Source organism: Paramisgurnus dabryanus, chromosome 2, assembly GCF_030506205.2.
Source record: "Paramisgurnus dabryanus chromosome 2, PD_genome_1.1, whole genome shotgun sequence".
NCBI lineage: Eukaryota > Metazoa > Chordata > Actinopteri > Cypriniformes > Cobitidae > Paramisgurnus > Paramisgurnus dabryanus.
Window position 1 is genome coordinate 14,087,801 of NC_133338.1, and position 17,500 is coordinate 14,105,300.

General features: G+C 44.6%; 26 non-coding genes and 24 pseudogenes across 26 annotated transcripts in view; all 50 read left to right on the forward strand.

Moving 5' to 3' along the window:
• LOC135784858 (5S ribosomal RNA) overlaps nucleotides 1–34 on the forward strand; it is a 119-nt gene extending 85 nt beyond the window's left edge. The window contains exon 1 of the ribosomal RNA XR_010546174.1: nucleotides 1–34. This exon is cut by the window's left edge and continues 85 nt beyond it. This is a non-coding gene — a ribosomal RNA (5S ribosomal RNA).
• Nucleotides 35–151: 117 nt separating this feature from the next.
• Nucleotides 152–270, forward strand: LOC135784828 (5S ribosomal RNA). The gene has a single exon (XR_010546144.1). It is a non-coding gene; the product is annotated as a 5S ribosomal RNA (ribosomal RNA).
• Nucleotides 271–387: 117 nt separating this feature from the next.
• On the forward strand, nucleotides 388–506 carry LOC135784331 (5S ribosomal RNA; annotated as a pseudogene).
• A 117-nt stretch (nucleotides 507–623) lies between these two features.
• LOC135784829 (5S ribosomal RNA) lies at nucleotides 624–742 on the forward strand. The gene has a single exon (XR_010546145.1). It is a non-coding gene; the product is annotated as a 5S ribosomal RNA (ribosomal RNA).
• A 117-nt stretch (nucleotides 743–859) lies between these two features.
• LOC135784831 (5S ribosomal RNA) lies at nucleotides 860–978 on the forward strand. Its single transcript, XR_010546147.1, has one exon. It is a non-coding gene; the product is annotated as a 5S ribosomal RNA (ribosomal RNA).
• A 117-nt stretch (nucleotides 979–1,095) lies between these two features.
• Nucleotides 1,096–1,214, forward strand: LOC135784832 (5S ribosomal RNA). Its single transcript, XR_010546148.1, has one exon. It is a non-coding gene; the product is annotated as a 5S ribosomal RNA (ribosomal RNA).
• Nucleotides 1,215–7,119: 5,905 nt separating this feature from the next.
• Nucleotides 7,120–7,238, forward strand: LOC135784363 (5S ribosomal RNA; annotated as a pseudogene).
• A 121-nt stretch (nucleotides 7,239–7,359) lies between these two features.
• LOC135784932 (5S ribosomal RNA) lies at nucleotides 7,360–7,478 on the forward strand. The gene has a single exon (XR_010546246.1). It is a non-coding gene; the product is annotated as a 5S ribosomal RNA (ribosomal RNA).
• Nucleotides 7,479–7,595: 117 nt separating this feature from the next.
• Nucleotides 7,596–7,714, forward strand: LOC135784833 (5S ribosomal RNA). Its single transcript, XR_010546149.1, has one exon. It is a non-coding gene; the product is annotated as a 5S ribosomal RNA (ribosomal RNA).
• Nucleotides 7,715–7,831: 117 nt separating this feature from the next.
• On the forward strand, nucleotides 7,832–7,950 carry LOC135784332 (5S ribosomal RNA; annotated as a pseudogene).
• A 117-nt stretch (nucleotides 7,951–8,067) lies between these two features.
• LOC135783920 (5S ribosomal RNA) lies at nucleotides 8,068–8,186 on the forward strand. Its single transcript, XR_010545921.1, has one exon. It is a non-coding gene; the product is annotated as a 5S ribosomal RNA (ribosomal RNA).
• A 121-nt stretch (nucleotides 8,187–8,307) lies between these two features.
• LOC135783941 (5S ribosomal RNA) lies at nucleotides 8,308–8,426 on the forward strand. The gene has a single exon (XR_010545940.1). It is a non-coding gene; the product is annotated as a 5S ribosomal RNA (ribosomal RNA).
• Nucleotides 8,427–8,539: 113 nt separating this feature from the next.
• Nucleotides 8,540–8,658, forward strand: LOC135784859 (5S ribosomal RNA). The gene has a single exon (XR_010546175.1). It is a non-coding gene; the product is annotated as a 5S ribosomal RNA (ribosomal RNA).
• A 118-nt stretch (nucleotides 8,659–8,776) lies between these two features.
• On the forward strand, nucleotides 8,777–8,895 carry LOC135784834 (5S ribosomal RNA). Its single transcript, XR_010546150.1, has one exon. It is a non-coding gene; the product is annotated as a 5S ribosomal RNA (ribosomal RNA).
• Nucleotides 8,896–9,012: 117 nt separating this feature from the next.
• LOC135784561 (5S ribosomal RNA) lies at nucleotides 9,013–9,131 on the forward strand (annotated as a pseudogene).
• Nucleotides 9,132–9,248: 117 nt separating this feature from the next.
• On the forward strand, nucleotides 9,249–9,367 carry LOC135783942 (5S ribosomal RNA). Its single transcript, XR_010545941.1, has one exon. It is a non-coding gene; the product is annotated as a 5S ribosomal RNA (ribosomal RNA).
• A 113-nt stretch (nucleotides 9,368–9,480) lies between these two features.
• Nucleotides 9,481–9,599, forward strand: LOC135783966 (5S ribosomal RNA; annotated as a pseudogene).
• A 117-nt stretch (nucleotides 9,600–9,716) lies between these two features.
• Nucleotides 9,717–9,835, forward strand: LOC135785157 (5S ribosomal RNA). Its single transcript, XR_010546465.1, has one exon. It is a non-coding gene; the product is annotated as a 5S ribosomal RNA (ribosomal RNA).
• Nucleotides 9,836–9,952: 117 nt separating this feature from the next.
• LOC135784881 (5S ribosomal RNA) lies at nucleotides 9,953–10,071 on the forward strand. Its single transcript, XR_010546197.1, has one exon. It is a non-coding gene; the product is annotated as a 5S ribosomal RNA (ribosomal RNA).
• Nucleotides 10,072–10,193: 122 nt separating this feature from the next.
• On the forward strand, nucleotides 10,194–10,312 carry LOC135784551 (5S ribosomal RNA; annotated as a pseudogene).
• A 117-nt stretch (nucleotides 10,313–10,429) lies between these two features.
• Nucleotides 10,430–10,548, forward strand: LOC135784527 (5S ribosomal RNA; annotated as a pseudogene).
• Nucleotides 10,549–10,673: 125 nt separating this feature from the next.
• LOC135784152 (5S ribosomal RNA) lies at nucleotides 10,674–10,792 on the forward strand (annotated as a pseudogene).
• Nucleotides 10,793–10,909: 117 nt separating this feature from the next.
• On the forward strand, nucleotides 10,910–11,028 carry LOC135785085 (5S ribosomal RNA). Its single transcript, XR_010546395.1, has one exon. It is a non-coding gene; the product is annotated as a 5S ribosomal RNA (ribosomal RNA).
• Nucleotides 11,029–11,141: 113 nt separating this feature from the next.
• On the forward strand, nucleotides 11,142–11,260 carry LOC135784835 (5S ribosomal RNA). The gene has a single exon (XR_010546151.1). It is a non-coding gene; the product is annotated as a 5S ribosomal RNA (ribosomal RNA).
• A 117-nt stretch (nucleotides 11,261–11,377) lies between these two features.
• On the forward strand, nucleotides 11,378–11,496 carry LOC135784562 (5S ribosomal RNA; annotated as a pseudogene).
• A 117-nt stretch (nucleotides 11,497–11,613) lies between these two features.
• On the forward strand, nucleotides 11,614–11,732 carry LOC135783967 (5S ribosomal RNA; annotated as a pseudogene).
• A 117-nt stretch (nucleotides 11,733–11,849) lies between these two features.
• LOC135785158 (5S ribosomal RNA) lies at nucleotides 11,850–11,968 on the forward strand. Its single transcript, XR_010546466.1, has one exon. It is a non-coding gene; the product is annotated as a 5S ribosomal RNA (ribosomal RNA).
• A 117-nt stretch (nucleotides 11,969–12,085) lies between these two features.
• Nucleotides 12,086–12,204, forward strand: LOC135784882 (5S ribosomal RNA). The gene has a single exon (XR_010546198.1). It is a non-coding gene; the product is annotated as a 5S ribosomal RNA (ribosomal RNA).
• Nucleotides 12,205–12,326: 122 nt separating this feature from the next.
• LOC135784552 (5S ribosomal RNA) lies at nucleotides 12,327–12,445 on the forward strand (annotated as a pseudogene).
• A 117-nt stretch (nucleotides 12,446–12,562) lies between these two features.
• Nucleotides 12,563–12,681, forward strand: LOC135784528 (5S ribosomal RNA; annotated as a pseudogene).
• Nucleotides 12,682–12,806: 125 nt separating this feature from the next.
• LOC135784153 (5S ribosomal RNA) lies at nucleotides 12,807–12,925 on the forward strand (annotated as a pseudogene).
• A 117-nt stretch (nucleotides 12,926–13,042) lies between these two features.
• On the forward strand, nucleotides 13,043–13,161 carry LOC135784880 (5S ribosomal RNA). Its single transcript, XR_010546196.1, has one exon. It is a non-coding gene; the product is annotated as a 5S ribosomal RNA (ribosomal RNA).
• Nucleotides 13,162–13,274: 113 nt separating this feature from the next.
• Nucleotides 13,275–13,393, forward strand: LOC135784836 (5S ribosomal RNA). The gene has a single exon (XR_010546152.1). It is a non-coding gene; the product is annotated as a 5S ribosomal RNA (ribosomal RNA).
• A 117-nt stretch (nucleotides 13,394–13,510) lies between these two features.
• On the forward strand, nucleotides 13,511–13,629 carry LOC135784563 (5S ribosomal RNA; annotated as a pseudogene).
• Nucleotides 13,630–13,746: 117 nt separating this feature from the next.
• LOC135783943 (5S ribosomal RNA) lies at nucleotides 13,747–13,865 on the forward strand. Its single transcript, XR_010545942.1, has one exon. It is a non-coding gene; the product is annotated as a 5S ribosomal RNA (ribosomal RNA).
• A 113-nt stretch (nucleotides 13,866–13,978) lies between these two features.
• Nucleotides 13,979–14,097, forward strand: LOC135783968 (5S ribosomal RNA; annotated as a pseudogene).
• A 117-nt stretch (nucleotides 14,098–14,214) lies between these two features.
• Nucleotides 14,215–14,333, forward strand: LOC135785159 (5S ribosomal RNA). Its single transcript, XR_010546467.1, has one exon. It is a non-coding gene; the product is annotated as a 5S ribosomal RNA (ribosomal RNA).
• Nucleotides 14,334–14,450: 117 nt separating this feature from the next.
• Nucleotides 14,451–14,569, forward strand: LOC135784883 (5S ribosomal RNA). The gene has a single exon (XR_010546199.1). It is a non-coding gene; the product is annotated as a 5S ribosomal RNA (ribosomal RNA).
• A 122-nt stretch (nucleotides 14,570–14,691) lies between these two features.
• On the forward strand, nucleotides 14,692–14,810 carry LOC135784553 (5S ribosomal RNA; annotated as a pseudogene).
• Nucleotides 14,811–14,927: 117 nt separating this feature from the next.
• On the forward strand, nucleotides 14,928–15,046 carry LOC135784628 (5S ribosomal RNA; annotated as a pseudogene).
• A 125-nt stretch (nucleotides 15,047–15,171) lies between these two features.
• Nucleotides 15,172–15,290, forward strand: LOC135784154 (5S ribosomal RNA; annotated as a pseudogene).
• A 117-nt stretch (nucleotides 15,291–15,407) lies between these two features.
• On the forward strand, nucleotides 15,408–15,526 carry LOC135784837 (5S ribosomal RNA). Its single transcript, XR_010546153.1, has one exon. It is a non-coding gene; the product is annotated as a 5S ribosomal RNA (ribosomal RNA).
• Nucleotides 15,527–15,639: 113 nt separating this feature from the next.
• On the forward strand, nucleotides 15,640–15,758 carry LOC135784962 (5S ribosomal RNA). Its single transcript, XR_010546277.1, has one exon. It is a non-coding gene; the product is annotated as a 5S ribosomal RNA (ribosomal RNA).
• Nucleotides 15,759–15,875: 117 nt separating this feature from the next.
• Nucleotides 15,876–15,994, forward strand: LOC135784052 (5S ribosomal RNA; annotated as a pseudogene).
• Nucleotides 15,995–16,115: 121 nt separating this feature from the next.
• On the forward strand, nucleotides 16,116–16,234 carry LOC135785071 (5S ribosomal RNA). Its single transcript, XR_010546382.1, has one exon. It is a non-coding gene; the product is annotated as a 5S ribosomal RNA (ribosomal RNA).
• A 117-nt stretch (nucleotides 16,235–16,351) lies between these two features.
• Nucleotides 16,352–16,460, forward strand: LOC135784695 (5S ribosomal RNA; annotated as a pseudogene).
• A 117-nt stretch (nucleotides 16,461–16,577) lies between these two features.
• On the forward strand, nucleotides 16,578–16,696 carry LOC135784650 (5S ribosomal RNA; annotated as a pseudogene).
• A 117-nt stretch (nucleotides 16,697–16,813) lies between these two features.
• LOC135784416 (5S ribosomal RNA) lies at nucleotides 16,814–16,932 on the forward strand (annotated as a pseudogene).
• A 113-nt stretch (nucleotides 16,933–17,045) lies between these two features.
• LOC135784118 (5S ribosomal RNA) lies at nucleotides 17,046–17,164 on the forward strand (annotated as a pseudogene).
• Nucleotides 17,165–17,285: 121 nt separating this feature from the next.
• Nucleotides 17,286–17,404, forward strand: LOC135784458 (5S ribosomal RNA; annotated as a pseudogene).
• The last annotated feature ends 96 nt before the right edge of the window (nucleotides 17,405–17,500 follow it).

Consider the following 17,500-nt stretch of genomic DNA (forward strand, 5'->3'; position numbering starts at 1 on the left):
GGAGACCGCCTGGGAATACCAGGTGCTGTAAGCAATTAATTAATTTTTACGTCATTTTTTTCCCATGAATGCGTTCTTTCTGTAAGCGTTCACTGATGTCATGGCGTTGCCACATAAGTCTTGAAGTGTCTATCGAATCGAGTCAGCACTCGCTTACGGCCACACCACCCTGAGCACGCCCGCTCTCGTCTGATCTCGGAAGCCAAGCAGGGTCGGGCCTGGTTAGTACTTGGATGGGAGACCGCCTGGGAATACCAGGTGCTGTAAGCATTTAATTAATTATTTATGTCATTTTTTCCCATAAATGCGTCCTTTCTGTAAGCGTTCGCCGATGTCATGGCGTTACCACATTAGTCTTGAAGTGTCTCTCGAATCGAGTCAGCACTCGCTTAAGGCCACACCACCCTGAGCACGCCCGCTCTTGTCTGATCTCGGAAGCCAAGCAGGGTCGGGCCTGGTTAGTACTTGGATGGGAGACCGCCTGGGAATACCAGGTGCTGTAAGCATTTAATTAATTATTTATGTCATTTTTTCCCATGAATGCAACCTTTCTGTAAGCGTTCTCCCATGGCATGGCGTTGCCACATTCGTTTTGAAGTGTCTCTCGAATCGAGTCAGCACTCGCTTACGGCCACACCACCCTGAGCACGCCCGCTCTCGTCTGATCTCGGAAGCCAAGCAGGGTCGGGCCTGGTTAGTACTTGGATGGGAGACCGCCTGGGAATACCAGGTGCTGTAAGCATTTAATTAATTATTTATGTCATTTTTTCCCATAAATGCGTCCTTTCTGTAAGCGTTCTCCCATGGCATGGCGTTGCCACATTAGTTTTGAAGTGTCTCTCGAATCTAGTCAGCATTCGCTTACGGCCACACCACCCTGAGCACGCCCGCTCTCGTCTGATCTCGGAAGCCAAGCAGGGTCGGGCCTGGTTAGTACTTGGATGGGAGACCGCCTGGGAATACCAGGTGCTGTAAGCATTTAATTAATTATTTATGTCATTTTTTCCCATAAATGCATCCTTTCTGTAAGCGTTCACCGATGGCATGGCGTTGCCACATTCGTTTTGAAGTGTCTCTCGAATCGAGTCAGCACTCGCTTACGGCCACACCACCCTGAGCACGCCCGCTCTCGTCTGATCTCGGAAGCCAAGCAGGGTCGGGCCTGGTTAGTACTTGGATGGGAGACCGCCTGGGAATACCAGGTGCTGTAAGCATTTAATTAATTATTTATGTCATTTTTTCCCATGAATGCGTTCTTTCTGTAAGCGTTCACTGATGTCATGGCGTTGCCACATAAGTCTTGAAGTGTCTCTCGAATCGATTCAGCACTTGCTTACGGCCACACCACCCTGAGCACGCCCGCTAGTTGGTACGTTCCAGGAAGTGTCTGTGCCGGTAGTAGAGGGAGAAAGGCTCCCTCACGTGGGTTTGTTAAATTTGAATTTAGTTTATAGTTTGAGTTTAATTTATTGTTTGTGAAGTGTTTATTTTGAGTTTAAACCACCAAACAGCAGCTTTATGCTGACTGTGAGGTGGTTTTTTGTTGTATTTAGTTAAAATAAAAAAAAAGATCAGACGGACGCATGGCAAACAACACTGAAATGGCTGAGGAACAAAGTACTGGCAACGAAACTGGACTGGATAAACGAAACTGAGCTGGACATGATTTAAATAAAGACGCAAGGCAGGATGGATTAACTGAAAGTAGAAGAGGAATCTTTGGAAATGAAAGCAACGGTAACGAAAACGGACAGCAAAAAAGACAACGAGATGGAAATGACAACGGTGAAAAAGCAAAGAAAAGAGGTGAGCAAAGGATTTACGCAAAAGAAGCAACAGTGATTGTGAATGTTGATAATGTGGAAGGATTGAAAGCGGAAGATTTAATAAAAGCAGTAGCAGATATGATTGGACAAGGGAACATTTTGGTAATGAGACCACGAAATAATAATGAATATGAACTGATTTTAGAAAATGAGGAAATGTGCGAGGATCTAATGGAAGGACTAATGATTAAAGGTGTGCAGTGCAACGTAAGAAAGCTGAAAAATAAGGAGTATGTTGTCTCTTTTATGCATTTGCCTGGGTACCTAGATGATTATGAAATTTTAGAGAAATTAGAAAGCTGGCAGGTTGTGCCAATCACAAAACTTAAAAGGAGAGTGTATCCGGGCACCGACATAGAGGACGGTACGAGATACGTGAGAGTGAGGTTCCCTAAGGAGGTGGTCTCACTACCATACAGCACAAAGTTTGAGACTGCGGAGGGCTCCCAGCATTTCCGGGTGATGCACAGCCATCAGGTGAAAACCTGTCGGCTGTGCATGAGCTCGGAACATTTGCTGAAGGAGTGCCCCGAGTTTAAATGTTATAAGTGCGAGGAGCTGGGACACTTTGCACGTCAGTGTAGAGCAGTCAGGTGCCCGGATTGCAATGATTTTATAAACAAATGTGAGTGTTGGATGGAGGAAGAGGAAGGAGGGGTGGATAATCAGGTGCCCAGACAAATGCATAAAAGAAATGATAACGCAGAAGAGAGAACGAATGAAGAGGGGAGACAAATAGAGAAACAGCAGTCAACAGAGCCTGAAGGAGAAGAAGCAATGGCGGAAAAGCAGATAATTGAAGAAAAAGCAACTGAAAATCAAGAGGAAACGGTACGGGAAAAGGACACAGAAAGGACACAAATGGAGATATCGGAGAGTTTGGATGTTTTAATGGACAAAGAAGGTAACGAGGAACAACGGAGTACAGCACAAGACAGCGAAAGAGAGGACGATGAAATGGAAGAAGCAGGAGTAATGGACAGACCGGAAAAAAGGCCTTTGAGGAGAAGAACAATGAAGGTAACGCCAAATATTGATAATGCGCGAAAAAAGAAATTAAAGTCCCAATTGACAAGAGAAAATAGATTTGAGGTGTTAAGGCGAGGAGAGGAGATGGACTGAGATGATGGTATTTAAGGTTTTTATTTTATTTATTTTTTTAATGGTTTTACGATGTGTGACTTTTAACGCGAGGGGACTTTTAGATTTTAAGAAATTTGAAAGAGTAACTGATCATTTTAAAAATCAGGACATCATTTTACTGCAGGAAACAAACTGGAAAGATGATATTTTAATGGACTATCGAAAGAAATGGGAAGGAGGGATTTTACATAATAACGGTGATGGAAAATGTGGAAGAGGAGTCGCATTTTTAATGAAAAGTGACGTTTTTAAAGAGAGTAAAGTTTTATACAAGGATGGAAAAGGAAAATGTATGGTTGTAGAAGTAATTTATGAGATGAAGAAAATTGTTTTAGTTAATGTACATGCGCCGACGGAGGAAAAAGAAAAGAAGGTTTTTTTTAATCATTTAAGAGAGTTTTTAAAGGATTATAAAGAAATTGTAATAGCGGGAGATTTTAATACGGTTTTTAGCAAACAAGACATGGCGGAAGGAATGGTTTTTAAGAGTGATATGGGAAGAAAAGAACTAAAATTTTTAATGGAAGATTTTAAAATGACTGATGTGTGGAGAGAAAGAAATGAAAGGAAAAAAGAGTTTTCAAGAAGACAAATTGTGATGAATTTTGTGTGTAATACGAGGATTGATTTTATTTTGTGTACAAGAAATGTGGAGAATTTTATTGAAGATATTAAGTATGAGGAGACAAGTTTAAGTGATCACAAGTTTTTATTTTTTAACATAGATTGGGAGAAATTACAAAGAGGGCCTGGAGTATGGGTTTTAAACACAGAAATTTTGAAGGACAAACATTATGTTGAAAGCGTGAAAGAAATTATTGAGAATGAGAAAAACAGTGTAATGTATGCAGAAAATAAGAGAATATGGTGGGAAAATGTAAAGTATGCTATAAAAAAATATTCAATTGAATATTGTAAATTAGTGCAAAAATGTAAAAGGTTTAAGGAGAAAGAATTGAAAGCAAGTCTTGAAAAAGAATTAAATGAAGAAAATAAGGACATTCAAAAGATCAAAGAAATCGAAGAAAAGTTGAAAGAAGTAGAGGAAAAGCAATATGAAGGAGCAAGATTACGAAGTAAAGCACAGTATATGGTTGAGGGAGAAAAATGTACAAAATTCTTTTTTGATTTAGAAAAAAAGAAAGGGAATGCTGAAACGATAAAGGAGATAAAGGGAAAAAATGGAGAAATAATACAGGGAAATGCAAATGTTCTAAAAGAAATTAAGGATTTTTATGAAGATCTTTTTAAGGCAAGAGGAGTAGAGGAGAAAGAAAAAACAGATTTTCTTAACAAAATAAAAGCAAAAGTAAGCGAAGAAGATAAAGAGGAATGTGATCAAGAGTTTAGAGCAGAAGAAATTGAACAAGCGATTGACGAACTAAATAAAAAGAAAAGCCCAGGAATTGACGGTTTAGGAAGTGAATTTTATAAGTGTTTTAAGGGGATTTTAATAGAGATTTTAAAAGAGGTTTTTAAAGAAATCTTTGAAAGGGAAGAAATTTATGAAAGAATGCGGATTGGATTAATGAAACTCATTTACAAAAAGAAAGGTGAAAAGACAGATTTAAAGAATTATAGACCCATATCAATGTTGAATACAGACTTAAAAATAATTGCAAAGGTTTTAGCTAACAGATTGAAGGAAATAATGCCAAAAATAATAACTACAAACCAAGCTTATGCTGTTAAGGGAAGAGATATTGCGGATGTGACAATGAGTATAAGGGACACTATTTGGTATATGACAAAAGAAAAACAAGAAGGATATGTGTTTAGTCTGGATTTTGAAAAGGCATTTGATAGGGTGGAACATGTGTTTTTATTTGATGTTTTAAAGAGTTTTGGTTTTGGAGAGAATTTTATCAAATGGATCAAGATTTTATATAAGGGTGCTCTGACTAAAGTTAAATGTAATGGTTTTTTATCGAATGCTTTTAATGTTACAAGATCAGTGAGGCAGGGTTGTCCACTCTCTGCCTTACTATATTCTTTACTATCTGAACCATTAGGACTAGCAATTAAAGAAAACAAGAAGATAATGGGGATTGAAAGTGAGAAAAGTAAAGTGTTTCAGTATGCTGACGATACCACAATAATTGTAAAGGGGAAGGAAAGTGTCAAAGAAGTTATGAATGTTGTTAATGAATTTTGTAAGGGTTCAGGAAGTAAAGTGAACGAGGACAAAACTGTTTACATGAAATTTGGTAATGCTGCTAGTCTGGAAGATTGCTTTAAATTCAAAGAAGTGGAAGAAATGAAAATTTTAGGAATTCTAATGGGTAAAGATGAGAAGAAAACAAGAGATGATGTATGGAATAATCTGATTATTGACATTGAGAGAAAACTGAATTTTTGGAAACTAAGGAATTTAAGTTTAAAAGGAAAAGTGTTGGTTTTAAATGTTTTAATGGTTTCTAAATTATGGTACGTTTTATATTTAACTGAAATGCCTATGTGGACAGAAAAGAGGTTGAAGGAATGTTTTTTAAACTTCTTATGGAATGGGAAACCCCCCAGAATAGCACATAATACGATTTTAGGAGATATAGAGAGGGGTGGGCTGGGATTAATGGACATAGAGCAGAGAAAAAATAGTCTGAGAGTTAAAGTGGTCAAAAAATACCTGCAAGAAGAGAATAATGCTGAGTGGAAAAAACAATGAAATATTTTTTAAACAGATGTGGGAATTTTAACATGGGGGATGACATTTTATGGATGAAGACAAAACTGTGGATGACGGAAAATGTGCCTGGATTTTATAGAGAGCTTTTAAGTGCATGGGGAAACTTTTTACCAAAAGTTGATTTTAACCCCAGGGGGAGAGAAAACATTTTAAATCAACCTCTTTTTTTAAATCACAACATTTTAAAGCAAGGCAAAGTGATTTATTATAAGAAGTGGATGGAGGTGGGAATAACAAGAGTCAGAGACATTTTATATGAAGTGAAAGAAGGATTTTTACCCGTACAATGTATTTTTGATGCAATGGATGAGGCAAAGGAAGAATACAGCAAAACAGGAATTTTAAATTCATATGAAATGATAAAACAAGCAATACCTGAAGAATGGCTGGAAAGAGTCGAAAAACGAGAAAATGAAAGTGAGGAGAAAGAAATAAGAGTAAATTTGGATAACAAAGTGTGTGACTTTAAGGAATGTACTATTAAGATGTTTTATTGTGTTTTTAGAGACTCTGTTTTTAAAGAGCCAATTGTGACTGATTTCTGGACACAAAAATTTGTAAATTTAAAACCTGAAGAAATGTGGAATAATATGAAAGGAAAATGTGTAGCAACAAGTCTAGAATCAGAAGAGTACATGATAAGACACAAAGTGGTTTTTACTGATTTGATTTTAAACAAGATAAGAATGGAACCTAGTGCAATGTGCAAAGTGTGTAATGAAAAGGAAGAAGGGATTTTACATTTGTTTTTATACTGCAAAGAGTTGGAAAGTTTTTTAAGCAAATGTAATGATGTGGTCAAATGTAATGATGTGGAAAAAACTGTGATGGAGGTATGGAATGTCTTTAAGAGAAAATCTGAAATGTATATTGAAAAACTGTATGTGCATTTTAAAGGAGAAGAAAATGAGAATGTGTTTTATAAGGTTTTTACTTCCGAGGTTTGCTGTATTCTTGAGGACTTAGATTGGACTTTGCCAGACATCCATTGAGGTGATGTTATTTGATTCTTATGTTGTTTTTATTATTATTTTTAATTACTGTATGTATGTAAATTTGTGATTTGATAATGTATATTGTAAATTGAATTGAAACGTTCAATAAAAAAAAAAAAAAAAAAAAAAAAAAAGCACGCCCGCTCTCGTCTGATCTCGGAAGCCAAGCAGGGTCGGGCCTGGTTAGTACTTGGATGGGAGACCGCCTGGGAATACCTGGTGCTGTAAGAATAAAAAAATAAAAATAAAAAAAAAGCACGCCTGCTCTCGTCTGATCTCGGAAGCCAAGCAGGGACGGGCCTGGTTAGTACTTGGATGGGAGACCGCCTGGGAATTCGAGATGCTGTAAGCAATTAATTAATTATTTATGTCATTTTTTCCCATGAATGCTTCCTTTCTGGAAGCGTTCTCCCATGGCATGGCGTTGCCACATTAGTTTTGAAGTGTCTTTTGAATCGAGTCCGCACTCGCTTACGGCCACACCACCCTGAGCACGCCCACTCTCGTCTGATCTCGGAAGCCAAGCAGGGTCGGGCATGGTTAGTACTTGGATGGGAGACCGCCTGGGAATACCAGGTGCTGTAAGCATTTAATTAATTAATTATTTATGTCATTTTTTCCCATGAATGCGTCCTTTCTGTAAGCGTTCTCCCATGGCATGGCGTTGCCACATTAGTTTTGAAGTGTCTCTCGAATCGAGTCAGCACTCGCTTACGGCCACACCACCCTGAGCACGCCCGCTCTCGTCTGATCTCGGAAGCCAAGCAGGGTCGGGCCTGGATAGTACTTGGTTGGGAGACCGCCTGGGAATACCAGGTGCTGTAAGCAATTAATTAATTATTTACGTCATTTTTTCCCATGAATGCGTTCTTTCTGTAAGCGTTCACTGATGTCATGGCGTTGCCACATAAGTCTTGAAGTGTCTATCGAATCGAGTCAGCACTCGCTTACGGCCACACCACCCTGAGCACGCCCGCTCTCGTCTGATCTCGGAAGCCAAGCAGGGTCGGGCCTGGTTAGTACTTGGATGGGAGACCGCCTGGGAATACCAGGTGCTGTAAGCATTTAATTAATTATTTATGTCATTTTTTCCCATAAATGCGTCCTTTCTGTAAGCGGTCGCCGATGTCATGGCGTTACCACATTAGTCTTGAAGTGTCTCTCGAATCGAGTCAGCACTCGCTTAAGGCCACACCACCCTGAGCACGCCCGCTCTTGTCTGATCTCGGAAGCCAAGCAGGGTCGGGCCTGGTTAGTACTTGGATGGGAGACCGCCTGGGAATACCAGGTGCTGTAAGCATTTAATTAATTATTTATGTCATTTTTTCCCATGAATGCGTCCTTTCTGGAAGCGTTCTCCCATGGCATGGCGTTGCCACATTAGTTTTGAAGTGTCTTTTGAATCAAGTCCGCACTCGCTTACGGCCACACCACCCTGAGCACGCCCGCTCTCGTCTGATCTCGGAAGCCAAGCAGGGTCGGGCCAGGTTAGTACTTGGATGGGAGACCGCCTGGGAATACAAGGTGCTGTAAGCATTTAATTAATTAATTATTTATGTCATTTTTTCCCATGAATGCGTCCTTTCTGTAAGCGTTCTCCCATGGCATGGCGTTGCCACATTCGTTTTGAAGTGTCTCTCGAATCGAGTCAGCACTCGCTTACGGCAACACCACCCTGAGCACGCCCGCTCTCGTCTGATCTTGGAAGCCAAGCAGGGTCGGGCCTGGTTAGTACTTGGATGGGAGACCGCCTGGGAATACCAGGTGCTGTAAGCAATTAATTATTTATGTCATTTTTTCCCATGAATGCGTCCTTTCTGTAAGCGTTCTCCCTTGGCATGGCGTTGCCACATTAGTTTTGAAGTGTCTCTCGAATCGAGTCAGCACTCGCTTACGGCCACACCACCCTGAGCACGCCCGCTCTCGTCTGATCTCGGAAGCCAAGCAGGGTCGGGCCTGGATAGTACTTGGATGGGAGACCGCCTGGGAATACCAGGTGCTGTAAGCAATTAATTAATTATTTACGTCATTTTTTTCCCATGAATGCGTTCTTTCTGTAAGCGTTCACTGATGTCATGGCGTTGCCACATACGTCTTGAAGTGTCTATCGAATCGAGTCAGCACTCGCTTACGGCCACACCACCCTGAGCACGCCCGCTCTCGTCTGATCTCGGAAGCCAAGCAGGGTCGGGCCTGGTTAGTACTTGGATGGGAGACCGCCTGGGAATACCAGGTGCTGTAAGCATTTAATTAATTATTTATGTCATTTTTTCCCATAAATGCGTCCTTTCTGTAAGCGTTCGCCGATGTCATGGCGTTACCACATTAGTCTTGAAGTGTCTCTCGAATCGAGTCAGCACTCGCTTAAGGCCACACCACCCTGAGCACGCCCGCTCTTGTCTGATCTCGGAAGCCAAGCAGGGTCGAGCCTGGTTAGTACTTGGATGGGAGACCGCCTGGGAATACCAGGTGCTGTAAGCATTTAATTAATTATTTATGTCATTTTTTCCCATGAATGCGTCTTTTCTGTAAGCGTTCTCCCATGGCATGGCGTTGCCACATTCGTTTTGAAGTGTCTCTCGAATCGAGTCAGCACTCGCTTACGGCCACACCACCCTGAGCACGCCCGCTCTCGTCTGATCTTGGAAGCCAAGCAGGGTCGGGCTTGGTTAGTACTTGGATGGGAGACCGCCTGGGAATACCAGGTGCTGTAAGCAATTAATTATTTATGTCATTTTTTCCCATGAATGCGTCCTTTCTGTAAGCGTTCTCCCATGGCATGGCGTTGCCACATTAGTTTTGAAGTGTCTCTCGAATCGAGTCAGCACTCGCTTACGGCCACACCACCCTGAGCACGCCCGCTCTCGTCTGATCTCGGAAGCCAAGCAGGGTTGGGCCTGGATAGTACTTGGATGGGAGACAGCCTGGGAATACCAGGTGCTGTAAGCAATTAATAAATTATTTATGTCATTTTTTCCCATGAATGCGTTCTTACTGTAAGCGTCCACTGATGTCATGGCGTTGCCACATAAGTCTTGAAGTGTCTCTCGAATCGAGTCAGCACTCGATTACGGCCACACCACCCTGAGCACGCCCGCTCTCGTCTGATCTCGGAAGCCAAGCAGGGTCGGGCCTGGATAGTACTTGGATGGGAGACCGCCTGGGAATACCAGGTGCTGTAAGCAATTAATAAATTATTTATGTCATTTTTTCCCATGAATGCGTTCTTACTGTAAGCGTCCACTGATGTCATGGCGTTGCCACATAAGTCTTGAAGTGTCTATCGAATCGAGTCAGCACTCGCTTACGGCCACACCACCCTGAGCACGCCCGCTCTCGTCTGATCTCGGAAGCCAAGCAGGGTCGGGCCTGGTTAGTACTTAGATGGGAGACCGCCTGGGAATACCAGGTGCTGTAAGCATTTATTTAATTAATTATTTATGTCATTTTTTCCCATGAATGCGTTCTTTCTGTAAGTGTTCACTGATGTCATTTGCGTTGCCACATAAGTCTTGAAGTGTCTCTCGAATCGATTCAGCACTTGCTTACGGCCACACCACCCTGAGCACGCCTTCTCTCGTCTGATCTCGGAAGCCAAGCAGGGTCGGGCCTGGTTAGTACTTGGATGGGAGACCGCCTGGGAATTCGAGGTGCTGTAAGCAATTAATTAATTATTTATGTCATTTTTTCCCATGAATGCTTCCTTTCTGGAAGCGTTCTCCCATGGCATGGCGTTGCCACATTAGTTTTGAAGTGTCTTTTGAATCGAGTCCGCACTCGCTTACGTCCACACCACCCTGAGCACGCCCACTCTCGTCTGTTCTCGGAAGCCAAGCAGGGTCGGGCCTGGTTAGTACTTGGATGGGAGACCGCCTGGGAATACCAGGTGCTGTAAGCATTTAATTAATTAAATATTTATTTATGTCATTTTCTCCCATGAATGCGTCCTTTCTGTAAGCGTTCTCCCATGGCATGGCGTTGCCACATTAGTTTTGAAGTGTCTCTCGAATCGAGTCAGCATTCGCTTACGGCCACACCACCCTGAGCACGCCCGCTCTCGTGTGATCTCGGAATCCAAGCAGGGTCGGGCCTGGTTAGTACTTGGATGGGAGACCGCCTGGGAATACCAGGTGCTGTAAGCATTTAATTAATTTTTTATGTCATTTTTTCCCATAAATGCGTCTTTTCTGTAAGCGTTCACCGATGGCATGGCGTGGCAACATTCGTTTTGAAGTGTCTCTCGAATCGAGTCAGCACTCGCTTACGGCCACACCACCCTGAGAACGCCCGCTCTCGTTTGATCTCGGAAGCCAAGCAGGGTCGGGCCTGGTTAGTACTTGGATGGGAGACCGCCTGGGAATACCAGGTGCTGTAAGCAATTAATTATTTATGTCATTTTTTCCTATGAATGCGTCCTTTCTGTAAGCGTTCTCCCATGGCATGGCGTTGCCACATTAGTTTTGAAGTGTCTCTCGAATCGAGTCAGCACTCGCTTACGGCCACACCACCCTGAGCACGCCCGCTCTCGTCTGATCTCGGAAGCCAAGCAGGGTCGGGCCTGGTTAGTACTTGGATGGGAGACCGCCTGGGAATACCAGGTGCTGTAAGCATTTAATTAATTATTTATGTCATTTTTTCCCATAAATGCGTCCTTTCTGTAAGCGTTCGCCGATGTCATGGCGTTACCACATTAGTCTTGAAGTGTCTCTCGAATCGAGTCAGCACTCGCTTAAGGCCACACCACCCTGAGCACGCCCGCTCTTGTCTGATCTCGGAAGCCAAGCAGGGTCGAGCCTGGTTAGTACTTGGATGGGAGACCGCCTGGGAATACCAGGTGCTGTAAGCATTTAATTAATTATTTATGTCATTTTTTCCCATGAATGCGTCTTTTCTGTAAGCGTTCTCCCATGGCATGGCGTTGCCACATTAGTTTTGAAGTGTCTCTCGAATCGAGTCAGCACTCGCTTACGGCCACACCACCCTGAGCACGCCCGCTCTCGTCTGATCTCGGAAGCCAAGCAGGGTTGGGCCTGGATAGTACTTGGATGGGAGACAGCCTGGGAATACCAGGTGCTGTAAGCAATTAATAAATTATTTATGTCATTTTTTCCCATGAATGCGTTCTTACTGTAAGCGTCCACTGATGTCATGGCGTTGCCACATAAGTCTTGAAGTGTCTCTCGAATCGAGTCAGCACTCGATTACGGCCACACCACCCTGAGCACGCCCGCTCTCGTCTGATCTCGGAAGCCAAGCAGGGTCGGGCCTGGATAGTACTTGGATGGGAGACCGCCTGGGAATACCAGGTGCTGTAAGCAATTAATAAATTATTTATGTCATTTTTTCCCATGAATGCGTTCTTACTGTAAGCGTCCACTGATGTCATGGCGTTGCCACATAAGTCTTGAAGTGTCTATCGAATCGAGTCAGCACTCGCTTACGGCCACACCACCCTGAGCACGCCCGCTCTCGTCTGATCTCGGAAGCCAAGCAGGGTCGGGCCTGGTTAGTACTTAGATGGGAGACCGCCTGGGAATACCAGGTGCTGTAAGCATTTATTTAATTAATTATTTATGTCATTTTTTCCCATGAATGCGTTCTTTCTGTAAGTGTTCACTGATGTCATTTGCGTTGCCACATAAGTCTTGAAGTGTCTCTCGAATCGATTCAGCACTTGCTTACGGCCACACCACCCTGAGCACGCCTTCTCTCGTCTGATCTCGGAAGCCAAGCAGGGTCGGGCCTGGTTAGTACTTGGATGGGAGACCGCCTGGGAATTCGAGGTGCTGTAAGCAATTAATTAATTATTTATGTCATTTTTTCCCATGAATGCTTCCTTTCTGGAAGCGTTCTCCCATGGCATGGCGTTGCCACATTAGTTTTGAAGTGTCTTTTGAATCGAGTCCGCACTCGCTTACGTCCACACCACCCTGAGCACGCCCACTCTCGTCTGTTCTCGGAAGCCAAGCAGGGTCGGGCCTGGTTAGTACTTGGATGGGAGACCGCCTGGGAATACCAGGTGCTGTAAGCATTTAATTAATTAAATATTTATTTATGTCATTTTCTCCCATGAATGCGTCCTTTCTGTAAGCGTTCTCCCATGGCATGGCGTTGCCACATTAGTTTTGAAGTGTCTCTCGAATCGAGTCAGCATTCGCTTACGGCCACACCACCCTGAGCACGCCCGCTCTCGTGTGATCTCGGAATCCAAGCAGGGTCGGGCCTGGTTAGTACTTGGATGGGAGACCGCCTGGGAATACCAGGTGCTGTAAGCATTTAATTAATTTTTTATGTCATTTTTTCCCATAAATGCGTCTTTTCTGTAAGCGTTCACCGATGGCATGGCGTGGCAACATTCGTTTTGAAGTGTCTCTCGAATCGAGTCAGCACTCGCTTACGGCCACACCACCCTGAGCACGCCCGCTCTCGTTTGATCTCGGAAGCCAAGCAGGGTCGGGCCTGGTTAGTACTTGGATGGGAGACCGCCTGGGAATACCAGGTGCTGTAAGCAATTAATTATTTATGTCATTTTTTCCTATGAATGCGTCCTTTCTGTAAGCGTTCTCCCATGGCATGGCGTTGCCACATTAGTTTTGAAGTGTCTCTCGAATCGAGTCAGCACTCGCTTACGGCCACACCACCCTGAGCACGCCCGCTCTCGTCTGATCTCGGAAGCCAAGCAGGGTCGGGCCTGGTTAGTACTTGGATGGGAGACCGCCTGGGAATACCAGGTGCTGTAAGCATTTAATTAATTATTTATGTCATTTTTTCCCATAAATGCGTCCTTTCTGTAAGCGTTCGCCGATGTCATGGCGTTACCACATTAGTCTTGAAGTGTCTCTCGAATCGAGTCAGCACTCGCTTAAGGCCACACCACCCTGAGCACGCCCGCTCTTGTCTGATCTCGGAAGCCAAGCAGGGTCGAGCCTGGTTAGTACTTGGATGGGAGACCGCCTGGGAATACCAGGTGCTGTAAGCATTTAATTAATTATTTATGTCATTTTTTCCCATGAATGCGTCTTTTCTGTAAGCGTTCTCCCATGGCATGGCGTTGCCACATTCGTTTTGAAGTGTCTCTCGAATCGAGTCTGCACTCGCTTACGGCCACACCACCCTGAGCACGCCCGCTCTCGTCTGATCTTGGAAGCCAAGCAGGGTCGGGCTTGGTTAGTACTTGGATGGGAGACCGCCTGGGAATACCAGGTGCTGTAAGCAATTAATTATTTATGTCATTTTTTCCCATGAATGCGTCCTTTCTGTAAGCGTTCTCCCATGGCATGGCGTTGCCACATTAGTTTTGAAGTGTCTCTCGAATCGAGTCAGCACTCGCTTACGGCCACACCACCCTGAGCACGCCCGCTCTCGTCTGATCTCGGAAGCCAAGCAGGGTTGGGCCTGGATAGTACTTGGATGGGAGACAGCCTGGGAATACCAGGTGCTGTAAGCAATTAATAAATTATTTATGTCATTTTTTCCCATGAATGCGTTCTTACTGTAAGCGTCCACTGATGTCATGGCGTTGCCACATAAGTCTTGAAGTGTCTCTCGAATCGAGTCAGCACTCGATTACGGCCACACCACCCTGAGCACGCCCGCTCTCGTCTGATCTCGGAAGCCAAGCAGGGTCGGGCCTGGATAGTACTTGGATGGGAGACCGCCTGGGAATACCAGGTGCTGTAAGCAATTAATAAATTATTTATGTCATTTTTTCCCATGAATGCGTTCTTACTGTAAGCGTCCACTGATGTCATGGCGTTGCCACATAAGTCTTGAAGTGTCTATCGAATCGAGTCAGCACTCGCTTACGGCCACACCACCCTGAGCACGCCCGCTCTCGTCTGATCTCGGAAGCCAAGCAGGGTCGGGCCTGGTTAGTACTTAGATGGGAGACCGCCTGGGAATACCAGGTGCTGTAAGCATTTATTTAATTAATTATTTATGTCATTTTTTCCCATGAATGCGTTCTTTCTGTAAGTGTTCACTGATGTCATTTGCGTTGCCACATAAGTCTTGAAGTGTCTCTCGAATCGATTCAGCACTTGCTTACGGCCACACCACCCTGAGCACGCCTTCTCTCGTCTGATCTCGGAAGCCAAGCAGGGTCGGGCCTGGTTAGTACTTGGATGGGAGACCGCCTGGGAATTCGAGGTGCTGTAAGCAATTAATTAATTATTTATGTCATTTTTTCCCATGAATGCTTCCTTTCTGGAAGCGTTCTCCCATGGCATGGCGTTGCCACATTAGTTTTGAAGTGTCTTTTGAATCGAGTCCGCACTCGCTTACGTCCACACCACCCTGAGCACGCCCACTTTCGTCTGTTCTCGGAAGCCAAGCAGGGTCGGGCCTGGTTAGTACTTGGATGGGAGACCGCCTGGGAATACCAGGTGCTGTAAGCATTTAATTAATTAAATATTTATTTATGTCATTTTCTCCCATGAATGCGTCCTTTCTGTAAGCGTTCTCCCATGGCATGGCGTTGCCACATTAGTTTTGAAGTGTCTCTCGAATCGAGTCAGCATTCGCTTACGGCCACACCACCCTGAGCACGCCCGCTCTCGTGTGATCTCGGAATCCAAGCAGGGTCGGGCCTGGTTAGTACTTGGATGGGAGACCGCCTGGGAATACCAGGTGCTGTAAGCATTTAATTAATTTTTTATGTCATTTTTTCCCATAAATGCGTCTTTTCTGTAAGCGTTCACCGATGGCATGGCGTGGCAACATTCGTTTTGAAGTGTCTCTCGAATCGAGTCAGCACTCGCTTACGGCCACACCACCCTGAGCACGCCCGCTCTCGTCTGATCTCGGAAGCCAAGCAGGGTCGGGCCTGGTTAGTACTTGGATGGGAGACCGCCTGGGAATACCAGGTGCTGTAAGCAATTAATTATTTATGTCATTTTTTCCTATGAATGCGTCCTTTCTGTAAGCGTTCTCCCATGGCATGGCGTTGCCACATTAGTTTTGAAGTGTCTCTCGAATCGAGTCAGCACTCGCTTACGGCCACACCACCCTGAGCACGCCCGCTCTCGTCTGATCTCGGAAGCCAAGCAGGGTCGGGCCTGGATAGTACTTGAATGGGAGACCGCCTGGGAATACCAGGTGCTGTAAGCAATTAATACATTATTTATGTCATTTTTTCCCATGAATGCGTTCTTACTGTAAGCGTCCACTGATGTCATGGCGTTGCCACATAAGTCTTGAAGTGTCTATCGAATCGAGTCAGCACTCGCTTACGGCCACACCACCCTGAGCACGCCCGCTCTCGTCTGATCTCGGAAGCCAAGCAGGGTCGGGGCTGGTTAGTACTTGGATGGGAGACCGCCTGGGAATACCAGGTGCTGTAAGCATTTATTTAATTAATTTTTTATGTCATTGTTTCCCATGAATGCGTTCTTTCTGTAAGCGTTCTCCCATGGCATGGCGTTGCCACATTAGTTTTGAAGTGTCTTTTGAATCGAGTCCGCACTCGCTAACGGCCACACCACCCTGAGCACGCCCGCTCTCGTCTGATCTCGGAAGCAAAGCAGGGTCGGGCCTGGTTAGTACTTGGATGGGAGACCGCCTGGGAATTCCAGGTGCTGTAAGCAATTAATTACTTATTTATGTCATTTTTTCCCATGAATGCGTTCTTTCTGTAAGCGTTCACTGATGTCATGGCGTTGCCACATAAGTCTTGAAGTGTCTATCTAATCGAGTCAGCACTCGCTTACGGCCACACCACCCTGAGCACGTCTGATCTCGGAAGCCAAGCAGGGTCGGGCCTGGTTAGTACTTGGATGGGAGACCGCTTTGGAATACCAGGTGCTGTAAGCATTTAATTAATTATTTATGTCATTTTTTCCCATAAATGCGTCCTTTCTGTAAGCGTTCACCGATGTCATGGCGTTACCACATTAGTCTTGAAGTGTCTCTCGAATCGAGTCAGCACTCGCTTAAGGCCACACCACCCTGAGCACGCTCGCTCTTGTCTGATCTCGGAAGCCAAGCAGGGTCGGGCCTGGTTAGTACTTGGATGGGAGACCGCCTGGGAATACCATGTGCTGTAAGCATTTAATTAATTATTTATGTCATTTTTTCCCATGAATGCGTCCTTTCTGTAAGCGTTCTCCCATGGCATGGCGTTGCCACATTCGTTTTGAAGTGTCTCTCGAATCGAGTCAGCACTCGCTTACGGCCACACCACCCTGAGCACGCCCACTCTCGTCTGATCTCGGAAGCCAAGCAGGGTCGGGCCTGGTTAGTACTTGCATGGGAGACCGCCTGGGAATACCAGGTGCTGTATGCAATTAATTATTTATGTCATTTTTTCCCATGAATTCGTCCTTTCTGTAAGCGTTCTCCCATGGCATGGCGTTGCCACATTAGTTTTGAAGTGTCTCTCGAATCGAGTCCGCACTCGCTTACGGCCACACCACCCTGAGCACGCCCACTCTCGTCTGATCTCGGAAGCCAAGCAGGGTTGGGCCTGGTTAGTACTTGGATGGGAGACTGCCTGGGAATACCAGGTGCTGTAAGCATTTATTTAATTAATTATTTATGTCATTTTTTCCCATGAATGCGTTCTTTCTGTAAGCGTTCACTGATGTCATGGCGTTGCCACATAAGTCTTGAAGTGTCTCTCGAATCGATTCAGCACTTGCTTACGGCCACACCACCCTGAGCACGCCTGCTCTCGTCTGATCTCGGAAGCCAAGCAGGATCGGGCCTGGTTAGTACTTGGATGGGAGACCGCCTGGGAATTCGAGGTGCTGTAAGCAATTAATTAATTATTTATGTCATTTTTTCCCATGAATGCTTCCTTTCTGGAAGCGTTCTCCCATGGCATGGCGTTGCCACATTAGTTTTGAAGTGTC